Source organism: Netta rufina, assembly GCF_964035555.1.
Source record: "Netta rufina genome assembly, chromosome: 3".
NCBI lineage: Eukaryota > Metazoa > Chordata > Aves > Anseriformes > Anatidae > Netta > Netta rufina.
This window is the reverse complement of record NC_140125.1, coordinates 111,589,260-111,617,133: the sequence shown is the minus strand read 5'-3', so window position 1 is coordinate 111,617,133 and position 27,874 is coordinate 111,589,260. Positions and strand designations below refer to the sequence as shown.

At 42.4% G+C, this 27,874-nt stretch overlaps 1 protein-coding gene across 7 annotated transcripts in view; it reads left to right on the top strand.

Moving 5' to 3' along the window:
* Nucleotides 1-12,785: 12,785 nt before the first annotated feature.
* The window catches only part of PUM2 (pumilio RNA binding family member 2), a 69,774-nt gene continuing 54,685 nt past the window's right edge, over nt 12,786-27,874 (top strand). For all 7 annotated transcript variants that reach the window (XM_084284289.1, XM_084284287.1, XM_084284292.1 and 4 more), the window contains exon 1: nt 12,786-12,858. The gene's annotated coding sequence lies outside the window, so the exon portion shown is untranslated. The remainder of the gene's footprint in view (nt 12,859-27,874) is intronic.

Below are 27,874 nucleotides of genomic sequence, written 5' to 3'. Positions count from 1 at the left end.
ACTGGCATCTTTTTACCTACCATACAATTTTTGACTTTGGGGAGGGTTCTGCTAAAAGCCTGAAGGTTGTTACAAGGCATGAGGATGTGCTTTGTGATCTGTTAGACGTGCGAAGCATTGAGCAGAAGGGAACGTCCATATGGATTCCTTTGGACATGAAGCAAACTTTCCTGACTGCAACCATAAAGAAGGAGACTTAGTGTGCCTGGTGGTCTCGTTCAGACCTCTGTTGTGATAGATACCAGAAAGAACGAGGGAGACCTTCCTCAGCCCTTCACAGACACAGCAGACCTTGAATCTTTAGAACTATCTGTCCTCAACCATTCCGGCTAAAAACAGCATGAATATAAATAGAGAAGTATTTTTATTGTCTGTCTAAAATTTTCTTCTCTTCTAAATAGCTTTCTCTTTCTCTGCTTTTATTTTCATGAAATAATCTTCTTAGCTTTGTAGTTTTCTATGGGTAACTCTTGGACTCTTAACAAAACTCAGGCACCTGTAAGAAAAACAAGGTATATGAGTCACACGATTGCTCATGTTAAAGCAAATAAAGTAGAACAAATTTTAGCATCAAGCTTCAGGTTTTAATTTTTTCAAAGATGAAAAAAAAAAATCTCATTAAAAGTAGGTTTTCAGTATAAATCTTATTACCAGACAAAGAAAATCACGAATATTTTATCTTTTTTTGTAAAAGTACACTAGATGTTACTCAATACCAACTCACAAGTACTCACTGGGAAATGGATCCCATTTTGATTCTCATAATTTCAGAATCACTTACAAAAATTCACCGCTGACCAAGCTGTAGCTTTAACAAAAATGAAAGGTTACTTTGTCTGTATCAAATAAGTTTTTTAAGTCTCTCTACTAAAGATGTGAGTTCTGAGAATAAATGTATGCACCTTGTACTGCAAGGATGTAAATTAATGCATTTCAAGTTAATGGTTTGCAAAGTGCTGGAAAACTTGAAAGCAGGCACATTTGGCAGAATAATTTGTTTTACTGCTACTAAGTGAGAGTGCTCATCTTGTTAGCTGGTTTAGCTATCTGTAGCATATTCTTTTTAAAATTAGGTGACGGTGAAATCCTTCAGAGGTCTAAAGGCCTGATTTTTTTCTGCACTATAGACACTCAACTTCTGTGTGCATCCAGACATATATTATGTATATTGATCCAATCTGAAAATGTATTCACAAAACAGGGCTAAATCAATGCTGAAGGAAAACTTAATGTGACTACTGGTAGCTAAGCACCCTTCTGGTCAGGTTACAGAAATATTTCAATAACTGTTCTCCTGTTTTAATGAAGGGTCTTTTCTGAAGTGTAAATGCAGGGTTCTGTAAAGGAGCTGAGAGGAGCTTTTCAAACCTTTGCAGTTCTTGCTTGTACAAATAAAGGATTTCTAATCAAATGCTGTAGAAACAGAATTTCTTCAAACTTGATCATGTCAAAAATTTCTGTAAGACCACTCAGATAACACGGATTAATTAATTGGTATATCAATAGCCTCAGTCAGTTCCTAAAGGGAATCTATTTCTAATCCCAAGATCATTGTTACTCAGTTCTAACTGCTGCTACCTAAGGTAATAATTAATCTAATTAATCATGATAAGGACCTGAGGCTATTCCTGTTGAAGCTGAGACAGTCTGACTTCTCTGGATCTTTTTCCATTGACTTTGTTCATTTTTTGGCAGGTATCAGCAGCGTGGAGTAGCCATAAGATATTTTAGTCAAATGGATTGGCACAACTATCAATGCATTTGTCGAAAACGGCTATATAAAAGTGCACCTCACCACTCCACTTCAAAAAAAAATATGCGTATGATCAGGAGTGAAAATAAAATACTGTTTTCCCTTCTGGGGAGTAGCAAAACTTTGTTCTTCAAGCTGTTGTGCAATAAATCTGCTACCCAAGCAACTCTCACTTTTCATGTACCTTTGACATTGTGATGGGTGGTTGCCATCTACTGGTCTCTGAACAATAAAGCAGCTTTGGCCAGTAAAATACGTCTCATTCTACATTAGGCTTTGATATCTTGCATTACAGATTAAAAAGAAACCCTACAATAAAAGTTCTTAAATATTAATGTAACACAAATAGAGAGCATACTGGATTCGTGGATGAAAATTCTCCACAATGCCATTAGGGCTATTTTTATCCCAGCAATAGCTACAAGGACTAGAGGAAGCTAATTTAAGGTAAAGGCCAATGTCAGTAGTAAGATCTAGACAAAACATGTGGGCAAGTATTTCGCAATATTTAATTTTAGGCCCCAGGAGTGGTATTTGGAACACAGCTATAGGTTTGGCTTCCCTGTACTGTGCTTGGGAAAGAGTTATAAATCTCACAGTGGGAAGTAAAAATAACCCACAGTCTGAGGATGGAGTGGCCAAAGCCATAGCCTGTAACTTCTTTCTGAGGAAGGCAACTCTTTATACCCACCAAAAAAAAAAAATGATAAAAAAATGTGCAAGGATTAAGATTTTCTTCTTTAGAAAACAAACAAGCAAATAAACAAGTTGTGTGAGATGAGCTAACAGTTCGAGAACTCATCCAGGACATCAGATGTGGGTCCGATGGCCTTCTCTACCTGTGAACATAGGAAACCATGAATCCAAGAAGGATACCCTTGCCTCCAAAATGCAGCTTCGAGCTGTATTTGCAGGCAGATCTTGGTATCTGTACTTGCAATATAAATAGAGACGCACGCTTGAAAAGAGGGAGGTAGGGAGTAAAGGCTGGGAAAGTGGAGCTCTGAAATAGGTCTTGAGCCCAGAAGAAAAAATGGGGGCAGAAGGAAAACCTGTCCCAGGTACCCTGTGTGAAAATAGCAGAAGGGAAAGAGGACTCATTTAGAGATGTCTGCCTGGAGAAGGGGTGCCCTAGAGTGTTGGACTCTGATCCCCTACCTCCCCGCTTCCTTCTGGAGCTGAGACCCAGCCAGCCTCACCCCAATGGAGTTGGTCTGGACTCACCAGGTTTGTCTGACCCAGGGGCCAGCAGGGCTTGGTTATCCCCCAGGGGTCAGCAAATAAACTCTGGCTGTGTTTCTAAAAATGCCAACGCCTGTGAGCTGCAGCTGGCAAAAGAAAACAGCTTGGGCTACTGGGAGTGGGATGAAAAACTAAGAATGCGTGGCAGCCCTAGGCTTCACAACCACAATAATCACTAAAACTGAGCTTGTGTAAGTTTGGACAGTAACTGCCTTTCCCTGTCACGTTACAATAGCATATCTGAGCCCTGGGGATTAGGAGGGAATCTCAAAAACAAGAACTTACCATAAACTGAATTAGTTCTTCCGGCTGGGTCTGCAGGCAGCCTCCAGCTGGGGCCTCCGAAAGGTGAGCTCGAGGTTGCTGCTGCTGCTCAATAAGGGCTCAGCACGTCCTGGGTCTGCAGCTATTACACTTTGAAAGATTTCCTTTAGTTTCGCTGATCTTCTGCATGAAGAAGTAGCTGGTATCCCACATTTTGCCAATCAGATAGTAAATATTTTGGTTGGTTATCCTGTTGTGTTCAGGAGGAGGTTACTCGTGTCGTTCTGTACCTTCTCTGTGCTGCCCGATGGAGCTGGACACAAGGCAGTAATAGCCCCACACCTCAGTGTTTCATGGAAATACGCTTAATTAAAAGAAATTACAGAAAATAGTAATGCAATGACACAAAACAAGAACCACAGCTGAAAAGAAAATAATTACTGTTTTCATCAGTACTGATCCCGCCACTGCTTGCAAAGGTCAGGAGTACTGACTTAAGTTTAAACAAATATCAAATAAAAATAGACAATTTCATTAGAAAGGTTTATAATTAAATTAGAAAAGATAATTCTGCTTCTAATATGGTTAGAATAGCATTCTGAAGGTAAGCAGGCAAATAAAAATTGCATTTTTACCAATGGACACTGCAAACATCAGAAGCCAATGCAACCAGAGAAGACCCCAAGAAACCCATGGAGGGAAACAGGAGAGTATCTGTGTAAGTGCTCATTCCCCAGGCTGCTGGAGTAGCAATTTCAACAAAACAAAACAAAAACTATCAGAAAACAACAGTCTTAGACTGATGCTGGCTCCAGAACTCCCTGCCTTGGCCTTGCAGACAGTTACTATACCAAGTGCTGTTGCTACATTTTCTTTCTCCCAGGAAGGAATACTATATTATTTTTTTTCCTTCATTTCTGTCCATATCTATATTTCCTGATTTTATATATCCATATACACACATAGTGTATATATGCATAAATATATAGTGTTCCAAACCTGTCCTGTTTTTTTTTTTGTTTATTTTGTTTTGTTTTGTTTTGTTTTTTCCCTTTCTTTCTCTTCCTAGCATTGCTTTAAATTTGTCTTAATAATCTCTTGGCGTCTGTCTGCACTCTTAAGAATTCCTTTCAAATTTTGGAATTAATTATTTTTATTTATTAAGTTTAATTCAAAATTAGATTTTCTTGTGCTATATGAAGTCTGTTTGGCAGACTCATTATCAAATGAGTGCAGTCTTTCTAAATACCAGGATACAAATCAACATTTTCACTGAAAACTTTCTATTAAGAAAGATTAAAAAAAAAATAGAATTAAAACACGGCTGCATTTTCAACTCGGAAATTCTGTTTAATCACTTAAATTCACTCCTGAATTTATGAGCAGAGGTATAATTGTACTTTAACTGATACTAAATGATTTATTATTTTTAAAACAATCTTTTACAACACATGCTTAGGGTTTAATCTATACGTTCATGCTCACTGTGTTAGGTATCACTCTATAACAAAACAGTGTTGTCTGTACAATTCTTTTTTTAAACATCGTAATATTACCGGTCAAAATCATTCAATTTTTTCTTAGATGAAAAGGGGACAAAGCGACTTGATGTATATAACTTGAAGCCTTCAAGACTTTACCAAAACTGACACCAATTTTTTAATGAACCCCTGTACTGTAAGTGACATTTGTGGTTACACTGGCTGTTAGAAAACAGGACGGAGGACTGGGTGAAGTGTAATTTGTTCAGTGAATTACAAGGCTGTGTTTTACACCCATATAAAGAGCCACTCCTGCACTTTGTGCCTGCTCCTTCCTGCCCTGTGCAGCTGCAGTGTTGTGTCTGGGGGACGCAGCTGGGGGCCCAAAGGCTGCTCCCTTTGCCATTGCTGCTGTGACAGCATCTTCCTCCCAACAGCCCAAGTGCCGGAATTGCTGCTCGCCCATCTCCCACTCTTCATGCAACCAGCTCTGGTGGTGCAGCAGAGCAAAGGGCCCACGTGGGGATGAGGAAACACGCTTAGAGAACCACACCGAGGAAGAAAAACAGGGTAACATGGCCTGCAGCAGCACGTGAAAGTTTCGTGGGCTGCCCCTCTGCCTGTTTACCTTCTTTTGGTCACCATGTGAGTGCAGGGCAGGGCTGGGTCGTCTTATCCCTGCCTCACACTGCCATCTGCATGTGTGGCAGATCTTCCTGCCACTGTTCTTCCCCCCCTCTGGGGTGGGATGTGTTTCAGCGCCGCATCAGGCACAGCACGAGGTCAGGCTTTGCCCACGCATGCTCAAAACTTTTCATTTGTGGAGTGGTATGGGCTGTACCACAGGCTCCTGGCCATGCTCGGAACACTGCGAAGTCAATCTCCTAGGATAAGCTCAGTCAGGGACAAGGGGGCTCATCCTGTCTCCATGCTGGTTACTGCCTCGCTTTTCAAAAAGCCAGGACAGGGGTTTAATTTTAACAGTCTGTTTAATTATAACCTTGCTTTGACTCTGCCAAATGTCAAGGAAAAAAAATAATGTTTGCCTGGAAAAGTCACATAGGTTATGATGCTCTTCTCTATCTGTCTCTGACTGGTCCTTTATGAAGTTGGAACATGTATTTTGCACTTAATGGCTCGTCTTTCATGGCGTTACCAATAGAAAAACTAATGATCTTGGGAAGAAAGTGATGTGTTGAGATTGTAATTACTCCCATCTGTAGCTTTGGTTGAAGTTATAAATAGATACGAATAAAAGGATGAAATGAATTACACATCTTTTTGTGGGCCTTACAGGGGAAGTGTGTGTGGGAGAAGGGAAAAAAAATATCCTACCAGGTTATAATTCCATTTGTTATTTTCATTCGAGATTGTATGATGAAAAGGACTGTGCTTAAAGGCTTGCAGGATCCTTTCTGGTCCTAGATCATAGCTTCCTAATTGCCCTTGTCAGTGATGCAGTGAGCTGATAAATTCGTGACATAACGACGATGCCCAGGAATCCCTGTTAAGTCATACTGTTCTCTTGAATGCAGCTGGGTGAATCTACAGACGTTGTCTTCCAGTTTTTAGCCCTTAGCTAAAACAAGTGGAAAAGGACTCTCATTTATACACGTAAAGTTCCTGTTTTGCAGTCCACCAACAGGATGCATTAGGAGGGAAGAAGAAGTTTTCCAGCCGAACTGGATTTCCGTCTGGAGCCAGCTAAAGCCAGTAGGCAGGGCAAGCCTCGGGCTGTGGGGTGTGGGCCGGTGCCTACTTTTCCTGTGCCAGGGGAAAGGGAATTGATTATTCCCCTTTGAACAGCTAATCTCTGCTTCCCACTTGCACAGCTCTTTGCCCCCAGTGGTACAGGAACAGCAAGGGCATAGCTGGGTGGGTGGTGGGTTCTTCCCCGAGCGGTTCCTGCAGAAAAACAAAGTGCTGCTCTTCCTTCTCGCCCCGCCTTTCCCATTTTCTGCCACAGACACGGGCTCGCCCTCGGGCCCCCACCCCTGTGCTGGGGGGTGCGGGTGCAGGAGCGGCTGTTGGGCCCAGATAGGACATTAGGTGAAGACAGGGGTCCTGTACTGAAAGGGAGGGAGAGCTTATATCCTTGTGATGGCTTCTCTGTTTGGCTCTGTGTTTAACTAACTGCCTAGGAAGAGGAATGCATTGGAAACAGAAGAGGTACTTCAAAAGTCTGTAAAACCTGCAGATGTAGCTAAAGGTAAGCCCACATATGTATGAGTACACTGGCACTATTTATGCAATACTTTATGCAATACATGCATAACTTTGACACCTACTTCTCAGTATTACAGTGCTCGACCATTTTGTTTACGCTCAGGAAGCAAGCTGGTATTTTCCTTCCTGAATCTCTGGCGTTGTGTATTCATTGTGCGATGCCTTGTTGCTCCGAAGGCACATTTAGCATAGAATATGCTTTGCATTCTTTATGTGCCAAGGAGGGCTCGTGGGTATGCCCTCACAGCAAAATGGCAAGCCAGAAGGGTGGCCTTTACCAGCTCTGAGTCAACGTGGCTGTGCTGCGTTTTGGTATTCAGATGATGTGTTCAGCCATGTAGACATATTCTGTTGCTCTTGGTCAGCCCTCTCGACATAGTAAGAACAGGAAATTCTGGGGAGCTTCAAGTAAAAGAGAGAAAAGAGAAAAATTTCTCATTAAAGAGAAAAGAAAAAAATACAGTAAATTACAACACAAGTGTAAGGATGTGTTGTAGTAAAATATAGTAATTACAACACAAGTGCAAGGACGATCACTGATGTCCAAGGCTGCCTTAAGCAAAGTCCCCTTGGTGCAGAGCTGGTTTTTTTGATCCCTGCAAGAAGAATCAGCTGAGGTCAGGAGGAGCAGTATTGGATACAGCAATAGCTGGTATAGTAAGAGGTGTTGCTGAAACTGAGAAGTGATAGAAGCACACAGTACTGTTGCAGATCTTTGTTCAAGTTTATCCTCTGTACTATGGCTCCTAATCTGTAAAGATTCAGAGAACTTCCAGTTCATTTAAGTTGCTGAAACTTCATGCAACAACATTACAATTTACAGATGTGCTTTTAGGATTTGTAGAATGGTTTTCCTTAACAGAAAAAAAAAAAAAAAAAAAAATTCCCATGTTCCTCCCACTCTCCCTTGTTCCGATATGTCTAAACTATCTTCCTCCTCTTCTAATTGCACAAAAGAAAATATTATCTTTTTTTTTTTTTTTTCTTCCAGAGCTCGCATGATTACTTCCATTGCCTGGGATAGTTCTTTGAACTTCTTTCCCTTCTGTCAGAAATTAGAGTGTTTACTTATTCCCGCTTGATATATGAAATGAGTGAGAATCAATTTAATGCTTATCTTGGAGGCTTCATTCTTTGTACTGAGTAAAATATAGGATCCTCAGTTCTGAGAGCCACGGTCTGCATTCAGCGTGAAGGGTTTCTGGAACTTATTTCTCCAATGGAAAGAAAAACATAATTCTATTGAGACATGCAGGCGTTTTTCTGGAGATAAGCACTGATAGCCACTCAGTTGTGAATGAGGTGAATATGAATCTAAAAAACAGCTGGCGTTATCTCTGACTTTGCCACTCCACAGCTATTCACATTCATGTACACGAAGTAATGTCATTAGTCACTCTTGTTCAGTTACAATGACCGACTCTGGTTGTTGTGACTCTGAGGTATGTTTATGAACCGTGTTTATACCTCAGCCAATTACCAGGAGGTGAATGACTCAGGGAGAAAAGCTGTCTTACTGGTGAAACAAGTGCTCAGCTGACACCTCTGCGATTCTAGCACAGACTTACTTGGCAAAGCACTTCCACAAAGGATACCTCTTGCTTGTAACAAGTTCGGGGAGACGTACTGCAGGGCAGCACACTCAGTTCAGTGACACCTCCTGTCACGCGTTCCCTTCAAACCTCTTGCAGAACAGCTCCTTTGGAAAAGATGATACATTTACAGAAGCAATGACCATCTAACTGAAAGGCAGTTCAGCCTTCCTACATTTGGAAACAACAGCATAGTAATGAGAAAGTCCAAAAATTGGATCAGTGACAAAAGTTATTACAATTCAGCTTTGAATATTCTGGTGGTTCTAAACGGAAGCATCCTCATTTCTACTGGCTTAGTACCTTATGCCAATCCCTAGCTTGTCCAGAAATAAATAAATAAATAACCCACAGAAGAAGTTCTTCCTCAAAGAAATTTATAGTTGCATGGACAGGGGAAACCAATGAGCAATTTTGAGCAATATAGTGGAATTGGCCTTCAGCATGCTGATAGTGCGGCTGCTATTGAATGGTTTACAGGAATCATGCTAAAGGAAGGCCTTTCTGTAACAGTTTTTGTGTTGTTAAGTGAGGAATTTGAGGATGCTAAGGTAACTCAGAGGAGTTCTTCACCCCATACACACACGGAAAAAGGTTTAAAAATGTGTAGCTTTAACCATTAAAATTAGGAATTGCATACATTGGACCAAATGTTTCTGTATCAGAAGAGAGAGGACTGAGACAGGAGCAGGCCATGAAGTTTATAGGAATTAAGGCAACAGCATCAGCAAAAGCAACCGGACTGAAGAGTCAGCCCTGAGTTAGCCTGGTGAGTGGCTATGGCAGGGAACAGCTGTGCTTGTGGAGCAATGGTGTGACAAAAGGATGTGCAGGTCCCTCTGTATGTCCCTTTGTATGTGACAAAAGGATGGGAAAGTCCCTCTGTATGAAGAGCCTGCAGCGTGCAAGCACAGCTCTCTGAGGCCCCAGGGAGAGGCTGGCCAAAGGGGACGTTGGGTGCACCAGGCTAAAGTTCTTATCTCAGTAAACACTCCCAAGTATCGTAGTCACCGGTGGCCTTAAACATGAAGTGCCAACTGATTCCTATAGCCACACATTTAGCAGTGTGTCTGGTGAATGCAGTATTTCAAAATTCCTTTGGTTTTGTTGTTGTTGGTGGTGGTGGTTTTTTAATTAACAAATTGTATGTCTGTTGACAAAGTGGAATCTAGGACTGTGCAGTAGTTGCCCAGATGTACTATGCAGCATGTGGGACAATTAATAACTTCAGAACAGGATCTGCTTCTGTGGATGCACAAAGCATACATCTGGGTCAGCATATCTCAGAGATGTAGGTAACGAGGGTTGCTGAGGGTATATACCACCACTCCAGGGCCCTGCTCTGGAATGTGGACAGATAGCTCTAATCACCTCAGATCTGCAGTGCTGTGCTTCCCTGTGAAGGCAGTAGGTAGGTAGTTAACTGTGGCTCTTATTTCAGAGAGCTGAGCCAGGCTCACCCTTTTATGACTGCTCCTCACAGGTAGTAGCATGGTAGTTAGCCTGCAAGGCTGGCAAGAAGATCTGAGACAAAGGAACTTGAATTCTTCTCTGCACCGTGACCGAGCTGCAGCAGAGGACAGCCCAAGTAGTCTGGTGATGTTCAGGATGCTCTGTAAGGAAATCAGACCTGTGGGGCTTAAGGAAAGGAAGTGAAGCTGGGTGCTCCCTAGTCCTGGAAGTGTAGGGGGGTTCACACTGGTTTAACTGAGTGCAGCCTTCCTTAGGAACGTGCTTCTTTTCTAGAGATGCTTTGAGAAGGTCTACCGTTTCAAGTTGTTTTATTTCCATGGAGAAATACCTCTGTTTTAATTAATTCAGGTTAATTATTCGCTACCATCCAAGATCTAACAGCCTGGTCTGTCAGAACTGCTGGCACACGTGGATGTCCTGGCACAGCAAGAGGAATTTTGTTCATGTGGAGAGTTGTAGGTCCTGAAGCATGTGGCTTTAGAAAACGTAGACATCTCCAGGATTAGACACTAGTGAGCGGGGATGGTTAGGACTGCAGCTTTCATTTTGAGTCAGTGCTCTTCGATTGAGTGACTTGCCCATGGTTGCACAGGTATACAGTGGAGGAAGGCAACATTATCCCAGTTTTCTGTCCTCATATACTTTTCTAAACTGTAGGCTGTACATCTGGTTAGTGTTTTTCATTGAGGATGATTATTTAAAGGGAAAAAAAACCTGTTAGTTTAGTTTATCAGAAACATTTGGAGTGTAAGAAGAGCCCAGTCAGCTGTTAATACCTCCTTGAAAAAAAAAAAAAAAAAAAAGCTAAGAAAAGCATTTTGTAAGGGAGTGACACCAAGTTAACATACCTAAAGTATTAAGTACTTTTGAAGTTTCTTCTCAGAAGAAAGTAAGAGAGAAAGATTTTTTGAACTTTTTTTTTTTTTTTTAAACCTTAAAGATGTTGATAAACTGCAATGTATGTGGTTGTGGAATTTCTTTATTAGAAAAACACTTCAGAAAATAACAAAGTGATCGTATTTCTCAGAACAAATCCTGAACTGATCGCACTTGAGCATTTTTCTGTTTCTTTCTTGATCAGTTGGGGTTTTCCAGAATTGAGGAGCTTGATGTATAAGTTCTTCAAACATGTGCTTATTGTATACACGTTGAATTCTTCCTGAACAATTAATGCTTCATACAAGCACAGTTTGATGCTGATCAGAATTATCCAGGACAAACTGGGTCTCCAAAAGGGTCTGAGCTGTAGAGCTGGCCTAACATAGACCAGCTGCTGTTGTAACTTCGGGAGGGCAAGAACATTAGCAGGGTTTCTTCAGTCCCAGCCTGCCTGCATGAAAGGAAGGTTGTGACTTGGGGCTGTAACTTGGAGGCCTTTTCTCCTCAAGCAAGCAGAGGATACGGCTTTCTGGCCCTGCAGCCTCCCTGGGGAGCCCAGAGGTGGCAGTGGGACAGGACGCTTGGGATCACAGGGATTAGCAGCATCAGACGTCTGGCTACTTAGCTGACTAGGATTAAACTGACAAATTCATCTTCATTTCTTGGGAAAACACTTCCAGCTCTATCGGGAGCCTGGCGCTTTTATGCTTTTAATCACATCTATAAACAGTGAAAACGGCGAGTTTTCTCCCTCAATCCACCCCTATTTTTAAGAACACGGTGGTCACGGACACCTCATCCCCTACGGGCTGCAGCGAGCGGCAGCAGACACGTGTGGCGTTCCTGCACCTCAGCTCCCTCCTTCTTGTCCTGTAGCACCCAGAATTGGCACTGGGACCACGGGCACTGGGACCAGGCCTCCCTTGTGCCTACGGGCGGCCGTGCTCTGAGTAACCCAGAACGCGAGCCCTGACGGCTCGACTGTGGATGGCATCCGCGTGCCGCCTCCTGAAATGGAGTAGCGGGGCTCTGCTAGGAGCTGCTAAGAGGACAAAATAGCACGTTTCCTGACAAAACCCGTATTTTGAAGTGCCACGGGCAGCCAGAGCCCCCTCTCTTTCTTTGGGGCTACTAAACGTGTGGGATTTAGGCTGGAACTCCGCGTGTCTGACAAACCCCCACCGCTTGCAGTGTTTATTAGCGTGGCGTTCAAGGTCCAGTATCTAACTCTTAAGGGGAGGAAACGACCAAACCCTCCCCACACCACCACACACCAACTACCGGCGCGTTACTTTATTAATAACTCCGGCCATGCCTTTCTCTTTATTGTAAAAAAAAAAAAAAAACAACAAACAAACGAAACGTGACCCGCCCCGCGAGCCGCGCTTGGGACGAAACCCGGGGAAGTCTCCCATCACCTTTTCGCCCACCCTTTTGTCCCCCAAACCCCGGCCAGCCCCGGGTGGGTGCTGAGGGGGGGCGTGAGGGAGGAGAAGGGGAAGGAGAAGGGGACGGCGAGATGGCGGCGCAGGCGCCCTGAGCGGCGGAAGGAGCCGGGGGCCGCCGCCGCCTCCCTCCCGGTGCTGGGGAGCGCATGCGCTGGGGAGAGAGGCGGCGAGGAGGAGGAGGAGGAGGAGGAAGAGAAGGAGGAGGAGGAGGAGGAGGAAGGGGGGGAGGGAGGTTTGCCGCGCTCTCGCTGTCCCTCTCCCTCCTCTCCCTCCGGGCTCGCCCTCCCGCCATGTTGTTGTGAGCCCCTCGCCGCGGCCGAGGGGGGGGTGGGGAGGCGGCAGGAAGGAGAAGGCGCCGAGAGGAGGAGGAGGAGGAGGGAGGAAGAAGAAGGAGGAGGAAGGAGGAGGAGGAGGAGGAGGAGGAGGAGGAGGAAGGAGGGCGGGGGTGTCCCAGGGCCCGCTCCGGCTCCATCGCAGCGAGCAGCGCCGCCAGCCAGCCCGTGAGTACCCGCGGGGGAAGGGGTGGAAGAGCCGCGGCCGCGCTGCTTCGCTTCCCCCCCCCCCCACACTCCCTCCCTTCTCCTCCTCAATCCCCCTCCTTTTTCCTTCTCCTTCTCCCAACCCACCCCCCTCCCTTCCTCCAGCCCCCTTTTGTCTCCGGGCTCGGCTGCGCGCCGAGGGAGGGGAGAAGCAGAGGAGGGGAGCGGAGGGAGGGGGCCATGTTGTGGCAGGTCCCCGGGCGGCGCGGGGCCTGCTCGGCGGCCGCCCGCGCCTCGCCGCCTTTGTGTCCTCCCGCCTCGCCGGGGAGCGGCGCCGAGGTGGGGACGGGGAGTGTGTGTGTGTAGGGGGGGGGGGAGGCATCGTGCTGAAAAAAAAGGGGAAAAAAGGGAGCTGCCCCCATCCCGGGGTGGGTTTTGGGGAGGAATTTAGGGGGTGTGGGTGAGGGGGGAGCCGCGCTGAGGGGTGTTTGGGGACCCCCCCTCCCTCCCCGCCTCGTTGGTCGTGTGGGGTTGGGGTGAAGCAGGCTTTGTTTGGGCGGAATGGTGAAAACTTGTGGCTTTGTTTTTCTTTTTTTAAAAAAAAAAAAAACGCGTTTGGAGGGTGGAAGGAGAAGGCCGAGCGCTTGATAGAAGTCCTGGGGGTTTCATTTTTCTCCCGACCTGGACGCGCAGACAACAATAAAGAGGAAAAAAAAAAAAAAAAAGGAAAAAAAAAAAAAAACAACTTGAGAAAAATGCCAGCTGTCCGAGTGGATCCGACTCGCAGCTCGGGTTTTTAATCTCCTTGGCAGTCCTTGCACAAAGATTGCTGGCATTGTTCTGTCTCGTGTTTTTCATAACCTCGGACTCCGGTTCCTTGAGAGAAAAGGAACAAATTTGGGATGCTTTCCGCCCGTCCGCCCGCACGATAGCTGCCCACCCAAACACGCAGAGTATTTTTGGGGAGATGCGATGAAAGAGGTTTTTACCTGCTGGTTTTCGGATGCTTTTTCGGCGTGGTGTGGCAGGGCACAAGCTATGTAGGTCATGGCAAATGAGAATCGGGAAAACTTTTTTATATCGCCTAATCGTTTGTCACTCGTACGCAGCGTATTAACGGAGTACTTGGAGGTTTCTTTTTAGTGTAGCTTTTATTCTCTTTGTTGAGCCTCAACTGAGAGGTGAGGCTTTTTTTTTTTTACTTATCCTCACTCGATGGTATGGATCTTGGGCTGTGGAACATGAGTGCGTTTGAGACGTAATTACTACCTCACGTTACCATTTTCACATATAAAACTTGGTTTTCTGTTATATTTAGCGGTGTCTAGGTCTAAAACCAAGCGTTGCCAACAGATGCAGCTTTGTGGAGAAGCCGAATTATTTTCTTTCTCCGATCTACAACTCCGCCAATCCGAGCACAATAAATGTGTTAGCTTGCAGGGAGAAGGAGGCTAGACTGAAAAGGCACATGATAATTTGGTGGTGGTGTAGCTTGGGTTGTATGCTTAGAACGGCACAAAATCACCTGGTGGTTTTCTGAAGTGCTCAGAGAGTTGAAAATTTGGAATTTGTCCCAGCAGAATGGTTAGTAGGCAAATGCATGTGAGAAACTGCTTGATAATGCACATTCTGTGGTTTATTCTGTGGATATTGCACGTAGGGAAGTATATTATTTGTGTAGGTTTTTTTCAGCGTTAACTGGAAATAGCAGCTCTTTTCTGTAGCATCACCCCACTACTTAATGTTTTTCTCCGGTGTTTGGGATCCTGGCACAGTGCTGAGGTAATTACGGTCATATCTGATGTCATGACTGAGTTCATAGTGCGAGAAGCGGTTGGCTGAAGAAGCTGGATTTGCCTGTGTTTCAAAGAGAAGCTCTCTGGTATATGTTGGATATTGTGTAGCATTGTGGTGCACTGAAAGCTTTGGGTATTTGTTTTCCTCGTGGTTTGTTCTCTGGAGAGTTTCTTTGCCGTGTTCTCATTGGGCAAGGTATTGCAGATGTTTGGGGCAAGTGTATTACCAGGACATCAGCTTGTAGAGTCCTGTGAACTAGATCTGATTTTCAGCAGCATTTTCTGGTTCAGTTTTCGGTTTATTTTTTCCCCCTTTGATTTATTGATATAAGTGTGCATTGAATAATCTGCATCTGTAGAATTTGTAAAAGCATTCTCTTTGATAACTTCATTCTTTTTCTTTGTGCAGTGGTTACTAAAACCCCAAAATGATTAGACCAAGTGCTTATACACAGAGGCAAGTAATGTAGTAGATTGTTTAAATTCCTGCATGTCTTCATGCCTTTTTTTTGAATGTGGAAGTACAAAAAGAAAATTTCACTGTGTATTGCACTAAAAAGAACCCTAAATTCTCTTGAATGTTATTTGTGTTGGGCTCTCCTGTGAAGCAAGCATTAATGCCTTGCTTTCAAAAATTTCTGATAGAAAATCTAGAAAGGAAACCACGCTAGGCTGTAGAAGAGACTTGCTTTATAAATACTTCTCGTGGTGTGTATCACATGTATAGGTATGTGAGTGTTATCAATCTTCTTTCTGTTCTGCAGTAAACTTAGTTGAAGATGCTTACCTCATCTGATGTGAATTTCCCCCACCCATAACATAGCTGTTGTCTTGATTATAACACACAATGCGACCGTTCCAGTGTTGTCACAAAGCCAGTGCCCAGGCTCCTGTCCCAGAAAAGGGACAAGAAATCTTGCGCTTAACAGCTTGTTTCCTCCTGCCTAACAACAAATACCAGCTACGTCATGCTTCTAATAATGAAGTCGGAGGCACTTCATCATCACATAGTAGAAAAGAGTTTCAAATGGCATCAGAACACATGAACGTATTCAGTCCTAGCTGCCTCGGTGTAATTTCAAACAAGTTCTGTAACATTTATTTTATAGTAATGGCTTGTATACTGAAGCTTTATGGCAAGGTTGAGTGTAAGTCCCACTCAGAATACCTGCTGTGGCTTTTAGTGCTTTCCAGGCTGGCATATGAAATGTTTAGCTTACAAATCAAGACCAGGTGTTATCTGTAGAAATATCTTTAAAGATTCTACCTCATAATTGGTTAACTTTTTTTTTTTTCTAAACACATTTATTTAGGATCAGTTCTAGACATACAGAAGAAATGTGTCTGAAGAGGTTATGACGACCATCTTATGAGTAGAGAAAAAAGAGTAAAACTGAAATGTAGCAAAAGTATCTCAGTAATAATCAAAACTTGGAATTACTGCTAGTTCCAAGTCTGTATCTATTTCTGCATTCAAGTCCCACACTAAACTTCAGAGCGGCAGTGTGATCCTCTGTCCTGTGCAGGCTGTGCTAACACCACATCTGCAGCCTTTTCAACAGGCAGAACTTTACAGTGTGTATTTGTGTGCATTGATCTAAATGATCTGATGTACGTTTCTTTTTTTTTTTGTTTGTTTTCAGTTTTAATTTTTCATAAAGTTCTAAAATAGGTTACTTCTGACTTCACTGAGGAATTGGCAGAACTCTGTTAGAAGTAATAGGTCTGCCTGTCTTTCTGCTTTGAAGCACTCTGCAGGTAAATCTTAATGGAAGAAGGTGGTGTCAGACCTATGTTTGAGAACTTTGCTCTTAGTTTTCATCTGCATTATTTTCAGAAAGAAGTTTAAGGCTGGAGTATCAAACTAGTTGTATGCATTTTATGCTGTGTGGCTGGTCTGAAGTTTTACATGGAATCGGTTCACAAATTTCTTCAAAGGGGAAGTGATTTTGTAAAAGCTGGGTTTGTGTGCTTAGTTCATGAGTGTTTCCACGTGCCTATTTAAATACAAAGCTGGACTCTCTGGATTCTACTCACCTTGTGCAGTTTGAACTAGAAATAGTAAATATTACTTTTTTGATCCTCTTTTTTTTTTTTTAAGCATCTTGCTGTTTATCTCCATTGTAAGTTCCTTAAACTTCAGTCCTGTGAATACTGAATGAGTTGTGTAGTGTGAAGAAGCCACAGAACTGATTTTAGTAACATGTTTTCATAGTAAAGCAAATACCTACTGTAGCAATACAAATAAAACAAAGTAGCTTTAGATCTTATTCACAAAGCCATGTTTATTCAAGATTGTAAAACTATCCTGCTATCATATATCTACACATAAGATATTTTTCCTTAATGATTGGATATGCAATAGTTGAACAGGCTAGATTAAAAATGTAGGAACATGTAGAGGGATTAGAGGGCTGTGGTTCCTTTTGTCTACATCTTCAGATCTAAGTGGCCTATTTTGGTTAAGTATCTTTCTATATATGTCAGTTTTATTGTTTGGACTTGACATTCTTGTTTAGCATGAAAAGTGAGATATTTCTGTAACTTGAAAATTCAAGTAACTCCTTTTTTTCTCCACGAAAGTACTTAAGACTGTAGAGGAGATCTGTTTTTTTATTTTTTTTTTATATATATATTTGTAGTCCTATTGACTTAGAAATTAGACCATTTACCTACTAAAGATTGAAAATACGTTAGTTATGGTAGATTGAGAATGGTGTGTCCAGGGACAGGTATTTATTTTTTTTTTCTTTTACCTGCAGAAGATTTTTCCAACATCGGAGAGCAATTTTTACTATTGTTGTTTATACTCCTTTCAAGTAGAATAAGTATTTTGAAAGGGAGTTGGCAAACTTCATTTCAATCTGAGCCTGAAATCTTTGTTTCATGAAAAACCCAAAATATATTATATATATAAAATATATATTATACTGTACTGGGTTAGTGGAGTTTAATGTCCATTACTTATATAGTGTACCAAACTTGAAAGGAAAACCGAAGCTGACATACCAGAATGAGATGAAGTTCGGTGAAGTTAGTTTTCTGTGTTACTTCATTTCATGGTCTACAAATGTATAAAATCAGACATAACAGTATGGCAGAATTAGTGGCTTTACACATCATGCTGAGTAATAATGCAAAAGAAACTATTGCCATTACGATCTGAAATCATATTTTGATTGTTTCTAGCTAGAAAATTCGCAGGCAACCATTTATAATATATGGAATTCTACCATATTAATATACTGCCTTGACAAAAAGGTTTTATTTATTAATAGAAGCCATATTTGATAACGGTATTTAAAATTTAAAGTTTAAATAAATCAATAAACCTTTTGACAATGAATGGCTTGGATTTTTTGTTGAAATCCTAATTCTAAGAACTGCGCATTTCAAGATATGTAGAAAAGCCTTTTGTGTTATTATTAAGACTTCTTCTTTTTAGGTTTCTACGTGGAATGAGCATTCCATGTGTCCTCCTAGGCATGAATGAAGTGGCCTGGCAGCAGACCAGAGGAATGATGCATGCCAACATTGGTCAGGAAGCGAGTGGGGTTGGAATAGGGGTTGCCCCAGCTGGAATGGTAGTTGGAGCAGCAGCAGGGCTCAGTGCAGGTGGAAACACTCCTCACCCCATCCCTGCAGCTGCAGTGTCAGGTGCTTCCCGTGTCCTCAGTGGATGGACGTTCTCAGGATGATGCCACAGTTGGATATTCCTTCCAGAGACAGGCTGGTGAGCAGTTATGGGGCTACTCCAGCACACACTGCTGGCCCACAGGAGATAGCATTCATGTATATCGTTCGGTAGGTAGCCTGTTTGTTTTTCATTGAAACAACGATGTTTTGTGTTGAATCCACATCTTAAAGAAAGATACCTGTGAGTTAAGCTGTCTTTTCAAAGCCTGTAGGAATCCAAAGTCTAAAATACTCAGTTACTGCTATTAGAGCAGTTATAAATCAAACTGCGTAAAATAATTTCAAAATGCTCAGTTTGGACCTTTCATGTAATGTGTATAAGCATTTCATGCTTCTGGGAGTACCTTGTTTTAGTCAGAATACTGTCAAATAAAGCCTGAATTCATGCAAAACAATTTTTCTAGTTTAAAAAGGGACTAGCTTCTTGCCCGCTTTCTGAGAAGTAATACGGATTTTGCACACAGTCGTACTTGTTACACTTGTAGGTAACAAGTTTTGGTTAAGGTGCGATAGAAGCAGTGCAATTAAGTGTAGATCAAAACTTAACGCACTTCTGTTGCAGATTATAACCTGGGGGAAAAAATCCCGTTTTAAGCTTTTACTTGCAAGTGTTTAATTGATAGAGCTTCCTCATTTTTCTTTAAAAACTTGATTTTGAACTTCAGATAGGAATGTTTTTCCCCCAATGACTCTTGTAATGTGCCACCCTTAGGGCCACAAGGAACTTGTTTTACCTTCCCAAGCACAAGAACTTACGGGATGTGTTCCAAACATGTAGTAAATGCAGGAGCAAGTGTAAATAAAATGTGCTGCTCTTAAAATCAGGAGTATCTGTTGTCTCTTTGTTTTCCGTAATCTATTTTTTTCTGATTCTTTGGTGCTTTTTTTGACTTTTTTTTTTCTGGTTTTACTCTTCCATTCTTTTTCTTTCTTTTTCACTGATCAGTATAGCAAAATAAATCTTTTGCCCTGACATCCAGCTTCATGCTATATCCCATTCTGTGTGACATTTATACAGAAGCTGTAGTGCAGCTCTTTAAAAAGAAAACTGCAATATTCTACTTGTCCACTTGGACATACTTCCCGAATGTGTGAAAATGTTTTTTTTTGACATTCAGTCTGCTACAAAGGCAGCTGTGCTGATTTTCACTGGCATTTTACAAGGCTGATAGGTTGTGTAGATAGAATTATCCCATCCTCAGTGGGAATCAGAGCCACATCTTAATCAACAGCCTTGTTTAATAATTGGCTAGATCCATCACAATATTTTTGCATTCCTTTAGCAGGTAAATGTCATAAACATAAGGTGTGTTTTCAAGTAACTTGGGTTCAAGGGAACTACTCTTATCTTTTGAAGTGCTTTCATAATTTTATACACTAAAAATTTGGTGAGGGGAAAACTGCTGTGCATTATCACCTGTAGGAAAATATCTTCCAACGTGCTGTAATTAGTACTGCATCTGTTCTGCCATTTTTCACTGTTCCCATTCATCCTTGGAAACATGAACTAGCAGCAATCACGTACAGATCAGGAGACTTCTCCACTTGAGTTCTGTGATTTGAGTCTTCCTCAGTGTGCCAGTGCTTTTGGGGATTTTTGCTGAGAGAAGTTACTGCATTTATTTATTTATTTTAAAGAGGCAACTCCCGAGTTTAGAAGCACTAGATCAAGGGGGGGTTTCTAAAACCTTAAATTATGCAGACTGGTAGGAACTCAGCTAGTCGCTATTGTGTTCTCAAAGCACTGGGTAGATAAGATCTCTGAATATATGGAGATTTTTTTTTTTTTGATACATTTAGAGAGAAATTGCAAAGAACATTAATAGAAATAAGTGTAGTAGATAACAGTTGTTCTAAGTAGAAATGAAGACACTGAAATCTTTTATTCAACATACATTATCTAAGGATATCTTAAAACTGTGGATTTGACATAGTTTTAGCACATCTTAGTGAAGTCACAGCATGTGAGACTGCCAAAACAATTTTTAAAATGCTTTTTGGATATAAATAGAAAGACTGAACCATTTTTTGTAAGACAGCGGAGCTCTAGCTCCACTGCTTCCAGTGAGAACTTAAACTGTATGGAAAGTAAAATACAAAATGGAAGCTAGCAATTTCAGCAGGGATTTTTTCAAGTAAAAATAAAGCAATCCTTATTTACAGTATATGAAAAATTCTTACTTATGGTGATGTGAAACTTTACAGCTCTTATGGCAAGAAACCAGCATGAGCCCAAGGCCTTAGCAGGAGGATTAATTAAACACAGAAGATGGAAAAGCCTTGTGTTCTCTTCCATATTAGAAGATACTGAGACTTTTGACTGAGTGGTACGGAAAAGTGAGTCAATACAGTTGTGTGCACTTTGTTTTTAAGAGGAGCATCAACTTGATTGGAATCACCGATGGATTTTGAAGAATCTTCAAATTAGTTGGAATGCTAAGGAAGTCAAGAAATCTGTTCTAAGTCAGAAGAATAACTTAATAAACATGCTCCATTAATTCTAAGAAACTAATTCCTGGGAAGACCAGAGCAACATTATTTTGTTTTCCTGAAAGCAATCTGAAATGTCTGTGAAAGAACTGAACATCTTATTAAGCATAAGGCAACACAACGTCCGTAATAAAGATAATTATTTGTCTAGTAGCTATTTAATTTTTGCTCATGTTAAGACTGAAGATTTGCTTGTCGGTGTCCTTTGTAAGGGATTATTTAGAAATGAACTATGGTAATTACCAATGAAGTGTCAATTGTTGGAAACCAGTGCGTATGAATTAACTGTAGCATTAGAGGCCTTGATGGCATGGGGAAGCAGCAGGTGGATTGGATTGTCCTGCAGTTCTGTGGCAGTACTGGCACCTTAATGTGTGCTGCTCTGGAAATCATAGAGTTATAGTAGAGCCTGAGTTGGATGGGACCCACAGGGATCATCGAATCCAACTCCTGGCACCACACAGGTCTACCCAAAAATTCAGACCACGTGCCTGAGAGCACGGTCCAAACGCTTCTTAAACTCCAACAGGCTTGGTGCCGTGACTGTGTCCGTGGGGAGCCTGTGCCAGTGTGCGACCACCCTCTCGGTAAAGAACCTCTCCCTGATAGCCAGCCTGAACCTCCCTGTCACAGCCTGACACCATTCCTGTGGGTCCTGTCACTGGTCACGAAAGAGAATAGATGGGTGCCTTCTCCACTCCCCTCGCGAGGAAGTTGTAGACCGCAGTGAGGTCCCCCCTCAGCCTCCTCTCCTCCAGGCTGAACAGGCCCAGTGCCCTCAGCCACTCCTCATATGTCTTCCCCTCTAGGCCCTTCACTGTCTTCATTGCCCTCCTCTGGACACTCTCCAACAGTTTAATGTCCTTCTTGTACTGTGGTGCCCAGAACTGCACACAGTGCTCAAGGTGAGTCCATACCAGCGCAGAGTAGAACGGGACAATCACCTCCCTCGACTGACCAGCGATGCTGTGCTTGATGCATCCCAGGGTACGGTTGGCCCTCCTGGCTGCCAGGGCACCCTGCTGGCTCATATTCAACTTGCTGTCAAACACAACCCCCAGATCCTTCTCTGCAGGGTTCCTTCCAGCGTCTCATCGCCCAGCCTGTACATACAGCGAGGGTTGCCCCTTCATCGTGAAGACCATGGTGGAAAAACTTGAGGTGCCACACACATTTAAGAGAAGAACCAGGAAGTTCAAACACATCACAGTTGAATGGCATTCAGCTCTCGGTTGAGTTGGAAAAATCTTTGATATGAAAGCTTGTTCGACCCAGTGTCTTAAATTAAGTAGCTGCTCAGACTGGAAGCTGATACAATTGGCTCATAGAAGGCTTCAGAGTAACAGTCACATGGACGTGTGATGCTGTTAACATTTATATTCGGTGTTTTTCTAAGGCTGCCTCAGCTGTAGCAGCAGGAAATCAAAGTGATGGACAACAGTTACTCGCAGGGAGAACACTTCATTTGGGAAGAGTTGAACTACTTGCCAGAGGGGAGGGCTGTGCAGAATAATTGGCATCATACGGGAGGGCAGGGCTGGAGAAGCACTCATTTGCATGAGAGATGGTATCCAAAAGTCGTTTGGCGTTGGTTAGCTGGAAGGTCATGCATGCACAGCTCCGTGATCCAAGGTGACAAACCCCAAACTGTAGTTTGAGTCAGGTGGCCTTCGTTGTTACCCCTTACAATAAACCAGACGGGAGCACATCTGTTCAGTGAACGACAGGATTAAGCAGAAATTTCTCAGTCTAGAACCGTACCTGGGTCTCATTCATCTTCCTTTATAATATTTAATATTGGAAATAGCTATAAAGGATAATAAGTTATAAAGGATAATAAGTATAAAAAACTGTCTCAGTTGGGTTTTTGACTTTTTTCTCCTACCCTTAAGAACAAAAAAGAGCTTCGGGCTCTTTGATGGTGCCATCTCTGAGGACGATTACTATCCACTGTGGCATCATCCCTTCGTTAACATCCCCGTAGGGCTGCAGACAGGTTACTGACTCACCGTTAATTCACATCAGTTCAGTGTGAATTTTTGAAGCTTAGTAAAGTTGGTAAAGTTTGCTTTTACAGAGATGAGGGTTTGGATTAGTTCAGGATATCATTGCTTGGATGTCAGAGCACTTGCATGTGTTCTTGGCCACGTGCTGAAGCCAAGAGGTACGGCAGGGGGATGCTGTCCATCCTGTTCGTTCCTCCCCATCTGCCCTATCTACTGGTATCCCTCATAGCAAAGGTGTATAAGAAGTTCATCAACTTCTTTAATCAGAGTTAGGAATTTGAAGATGAGGTTAGCTATTTCTGTTCTCTTTGTCCTAGTAGAGGGGTTTGGTAGGAACTGTTGGTGAAAACATTCAAGTCTTGCAGCTTGGTCTGCCAGAGCCTCATTGTCAGATCCTGAAGAAGCGCCAGAGAAATGCTGTGATTGTAGCAGCTTCTTTGGAGGTTTCTAAGGATAGTGGTGCTGTAAACAAAAGAATGTAAATTGTTTTTTTGCCCAAAGCTTCAGTGAGGCTTCAGTTGCTGTAACTCATTTCTGGTAGAATTTATAGGCTTCTGGAGAAGTTCTCTGAGTAGCTGCTGACACAAAGTCCTTTTTGGGGTGTGAGGGGGCAATAGGGCAAAGAAGTGCCTTACCGAGATCCAGAGCTTTTTAGCACTCGTGGTATGGAGGAGAAACTGTGTATCGGTTATTACAAGTATTCAGCATGACTTACACAAGGATCTGTTTGAATTCAGCCACAAGGACATGCATGGATGTTATTAAACTAATAAAATGTGCGAATTTTTAACACTGCCTCCAGGAGCAAATGGACAGTTCCTAGCAAAAACTTTGCCTTCGTTTTAAACAATAAAATTGTTTTTGACATTCAAATAAGATACGCACATATGTTTGTGCAGTGGAAGTGGGGAGATATTTTTGCCATATGAGATCTCACAGCCACGTAGCCATCTCTCGGAGCAATGATCATCATCTCATGGTTCAAATTGGGAACAACATAATCTGTTTGCTCACCTTAGAGTGGGAGCCGCATCGCCTGAATCATTAGCTCTTCCTTTTGTAGAACCCACTTAAAACCATCCCTAGAAATCTGAGTGAGCTTGCACAGCGTAGTTTTTTTATTTCCTAACTTTACAGCTTTTATTTAGTTTAAAAATAGTTTCAGTTGTTAAACATATATATATTTTTTTTCCAAAGTAGCTTTCATAAACAGATATTTAAGACTTTCAAGTGCTAAGCAACTATGCAGCACGTAAATAGTCCTGCTAAAAGCGTACGTTTTGTGCTACGTGATTGATGCTTCCCTCTCCCAGTCAAGTTTACAGCAATCTGAAGCTGTGTTGGAGATGGTTCATTTCTGGTTCTGCCGTACAGGTTCTGTAATAACCTCGTTACAAGTGTTGTCTTTTGATGATTTTCAGCATTTCTAATTATATTTTGCTATTTTCTTTATTTAATTACAGGAACGTTTTCCTCCATTTAACTAGAAGCTCAGTTAATGACTGTCAAATTAATGTTTTAAGCAGCTTTTTGAATTTGCAAACTAGCAAAACTTTTCAAACCCCACAAATTAGGAAGAGAAATCTTAGAAAGAATTTTTTGTTCTGGTTAACGGAGAGCTCGGGTGAGGGTGTTTGATTCCTCTTTTGGAAAACCTGTGCCCTGTCAAAACTTGTTTAATAAGTTCATGATTTTTTTCATCGTGCTAGTGCTGTAGAATTTTCAGGAAGTCCCCCAAGGTTTTTTGGGGTGAATTTTAAGGTGATGACTTCTTGTGCACTAATAAAGGTCTTGCACTGTGCATTTTTGAGAAATCGCTGTATTACGTGCTTGAGACTCCCACAGTTCTGACTTTACTTTCATAGTCAGAAAGAGGTGGCTGTTGTTCCCATCTCTTTCATTAAAACTAGGTAAAATAGTGTGTTTTATGGCATGCCGCAAGGTGTTTCATGTAATTTAACAGACCAAAAAGCATTGGGAACTTGTCTGTAACATGTTTCTTTATCTAGGAAGAGGGAAACTCTCTAGCTGTGAATTTTGCAGATACCTGATTTGATTTTAGCAGTTTCAAGGACATAGTACATGGAATAGCTGTCCTAATGGTCGGGAGGATGACCCAAGGGAATGGCATGGAGCTGCATCAGGGGAGGGTCAGGCTGGATTTTAGGAGAAGGTTCTTCAACCAGAGGTGGCCAGACACTGGCACAGGATCCCCAGGGCAGTGGTCACAGCACTGAGCCTGCTGGAGTTCAGGAAGTGTTTGGACAACACTTTCAGGCACTTGGTCTGATATTTGGGTGGTCCTGCGTGGAGCCAGGAGTCGGACTGATCCCTGTGGGTCCCTTCCAACTCGGGATTATCTGTGATTCTGAGGAGAGCAATTGCAGCCCCATTCTGCCTCGTACAAACAAGTTCATTCCATGCAACGTGTGCTTCAGAGACTTACTGAATCACTCCTTCCAGTCATGGTTGCTGTTCTGATGCATCTGCATACTTCCTACATCTGCATACTTCCTACGTGCCCTTGTCACCCTTTCGAACCGCAGCTGATAGTTTCAGCTCTGAGTTACTCGGCCAGTCCCCACACTGCACACACTGTCTCAGATGCTGTCTAGCTGCGAACTGCTACCTCCTCCTTGTGAATTTTGGTACTGGTTGCGTCTATTACTGTAAGTATGTTCACAAGTGGGCTTGTACTTTGTTTAGTTTGTGCTTTCTGACATACCTCAACCTTTTGCCTGCCCCGATGCCTCCAAATACCTGGCACTTGTGCGTTGTTAAGTGTCTTAGTGTGACTGGCTACCTTATTCTTACTTTACCAGTTCAATTTCTTATATTAGTCTTCGTAACTTGCCTTACACTCAGACTGAAAGCTCTTTGAAGCAGAGCCCTTTATGCTCTCTTGTTCAGTAATTATTGTAGTGAGCCTGATACAGTACTGCAGCAAAACAAATGGCACGCAGTCATCTCAGCATTCTTTGATTTACATACAGATAAATTACCCTTCATACTTGTACAGCGATAGCTCTGTGCAGAATCAGGTCTGTGAGGAATTACTGACAGCAGCATAAATCTGAATGGTAGTGCTGCCTCTGGAGACAACGTGGGTAACGTGGGCTGGGAGCAGCAGACAGTTCATGTGCCTTGGAGACTGACACAGTGGGATGGATGCACAGACCCCAGCTGCTGCTGGAGCTGGTTGAGGTTTCTTTGCCTTTATTCCCAATCATTTATTCACAATCTTTATGCTCCTGCTTCTGGGTGGGTTTATGACTGAGCCTCGTTCCAAACCTGATTGCTGCCCAGTTGTGGAGTTTTGTCTCAAAGCTAAAACTTTGGGGGGAAATTCTAGGGGAGTTCGTGTAGACACCAGGATGAGCTGGTGGGAGCCAGTTAGCTTGGGGAGAAATGGCTGCAAGTAGTCACTCAGGCTTTTTGCAATTATGATGTATTCATATTTTCTATTTCAATATCTTGTAATTCGAGCTGTCGATAAATAAAAATATTTTAAATTGGGGTCAGTGTTAATTATTTTTTAAATCCAAGTTCTTACCTGCTGATGTAGATTGTATTTAGCTTTCTGTTTTCCTGTGATTAAAACCACCACAAAAATGTGTAACACCACTTTATTGCACAGAGGTGCTACCTTCTGTTTTTTGAACTACTTCGCTTTGGTAGTTTGCAGCAAAGTCAGGGTAATTGGGATGCTTGTGTGTCTGTGAAGGTTTATGTGAAAGCTTCTTCACTTCAGCGAAGACAGGAGGCTGGAATTCATGAAGCATAGTGGTGGGTAAGTACATGAAGGGAAGCAGGGAGGTAGCACATAACACAGAAGATCTCCTTTAATTTGATAGATAGTAATTCATGCTGTTGGTAATAACAATTGTTAGGGGGCTTGTCTTTCCCCCCATGAATGTTGCTTCTCTCTGCTTGTAAATTCTGTTGTTTACGTGCTGATAGCTACCTTCGTGTGTAAGTGCGCTTACATTTTTGGTTTCTAACTGAAGAGATTGAAGAATTTGGCTTTTAATCTATTGTTACACAGATGTCTTAATGCCCATCTTTGAACTCATTTTTGTTACAAACCTTTTATTATTTTCATTTGAATTGTAAATGGCCTACTGTAGTTCCAGTAGCTTAATTGTCATCAGCCTGCGGTGTTAGTTGAGACTTTTTTTTTTAAGTTCCTTTGAAGGACTGTGCTGGCCAACGTTTAATGAGATATTAATGTCCAGGGCTAAGCTGCCGCTCTTACTGAATTAGAAATGAGGCTTATTGAATTAGAAGTAGTCTCTTTGTAGGTTTTTGTGTAGTTGGCTGTTTTGTCGGCTTTTAGGCAATTGTAGAAATCTATGGCGAATTTCAAAACGCCTGTTGTCGAAAGAGAACATCCTTAGCAAACAGCTGAAAAAATTGATAACAGCCATTGCTTTGTGTCCATTCCTTTGCTGTAGGCAGATAAAGTAGAAGACGTACTCTTCCCTATAGTAATTATTTGAAGATGCGTTGGAATAAACACGCTTTGGTGTTCCCTGCGTAACCTTCTGGGCTGTCCTTGGTGTTAGGCGGAGAGCAGCGCCTTGAAGGAGGAAGGCAGATGTTGGTGCTGACTGGCACATATTGGAAACTTTGTTTTTTTCACTGACATTTTCTGGTGGTGATACAGGGGAGTTGTGTGCTCTAGCAGCAGTTTTCCTTCAAAAATCTAGGTATCCGTGCTTACATAGTGGAAGGAGAAGTCTCAGAATTCTGATTTTATTTGTACTGGTGTGATTCAGCTCGCTGGACAAAGAATTAGCCACTTCCGTGTCTTCATCTTTGGTTTAGCACACACCTGAGGAGATGTGGTGGTTTCACCTTGATGGGCAGCCAGGCTCCACTGCACTTGACTCTCACTCCCCATCCTCAAAAGAATGGGGAAAAAATACGGTGATAAAAAGCTCATGGGTTGAGATAAGGACAGGGAGATCACTCAGTGATTGTCATCACGGCCTAAACAGGCTCAGTGTAGGGAGAGTGATATAATTCATTGCCTATAACTAGCAGACT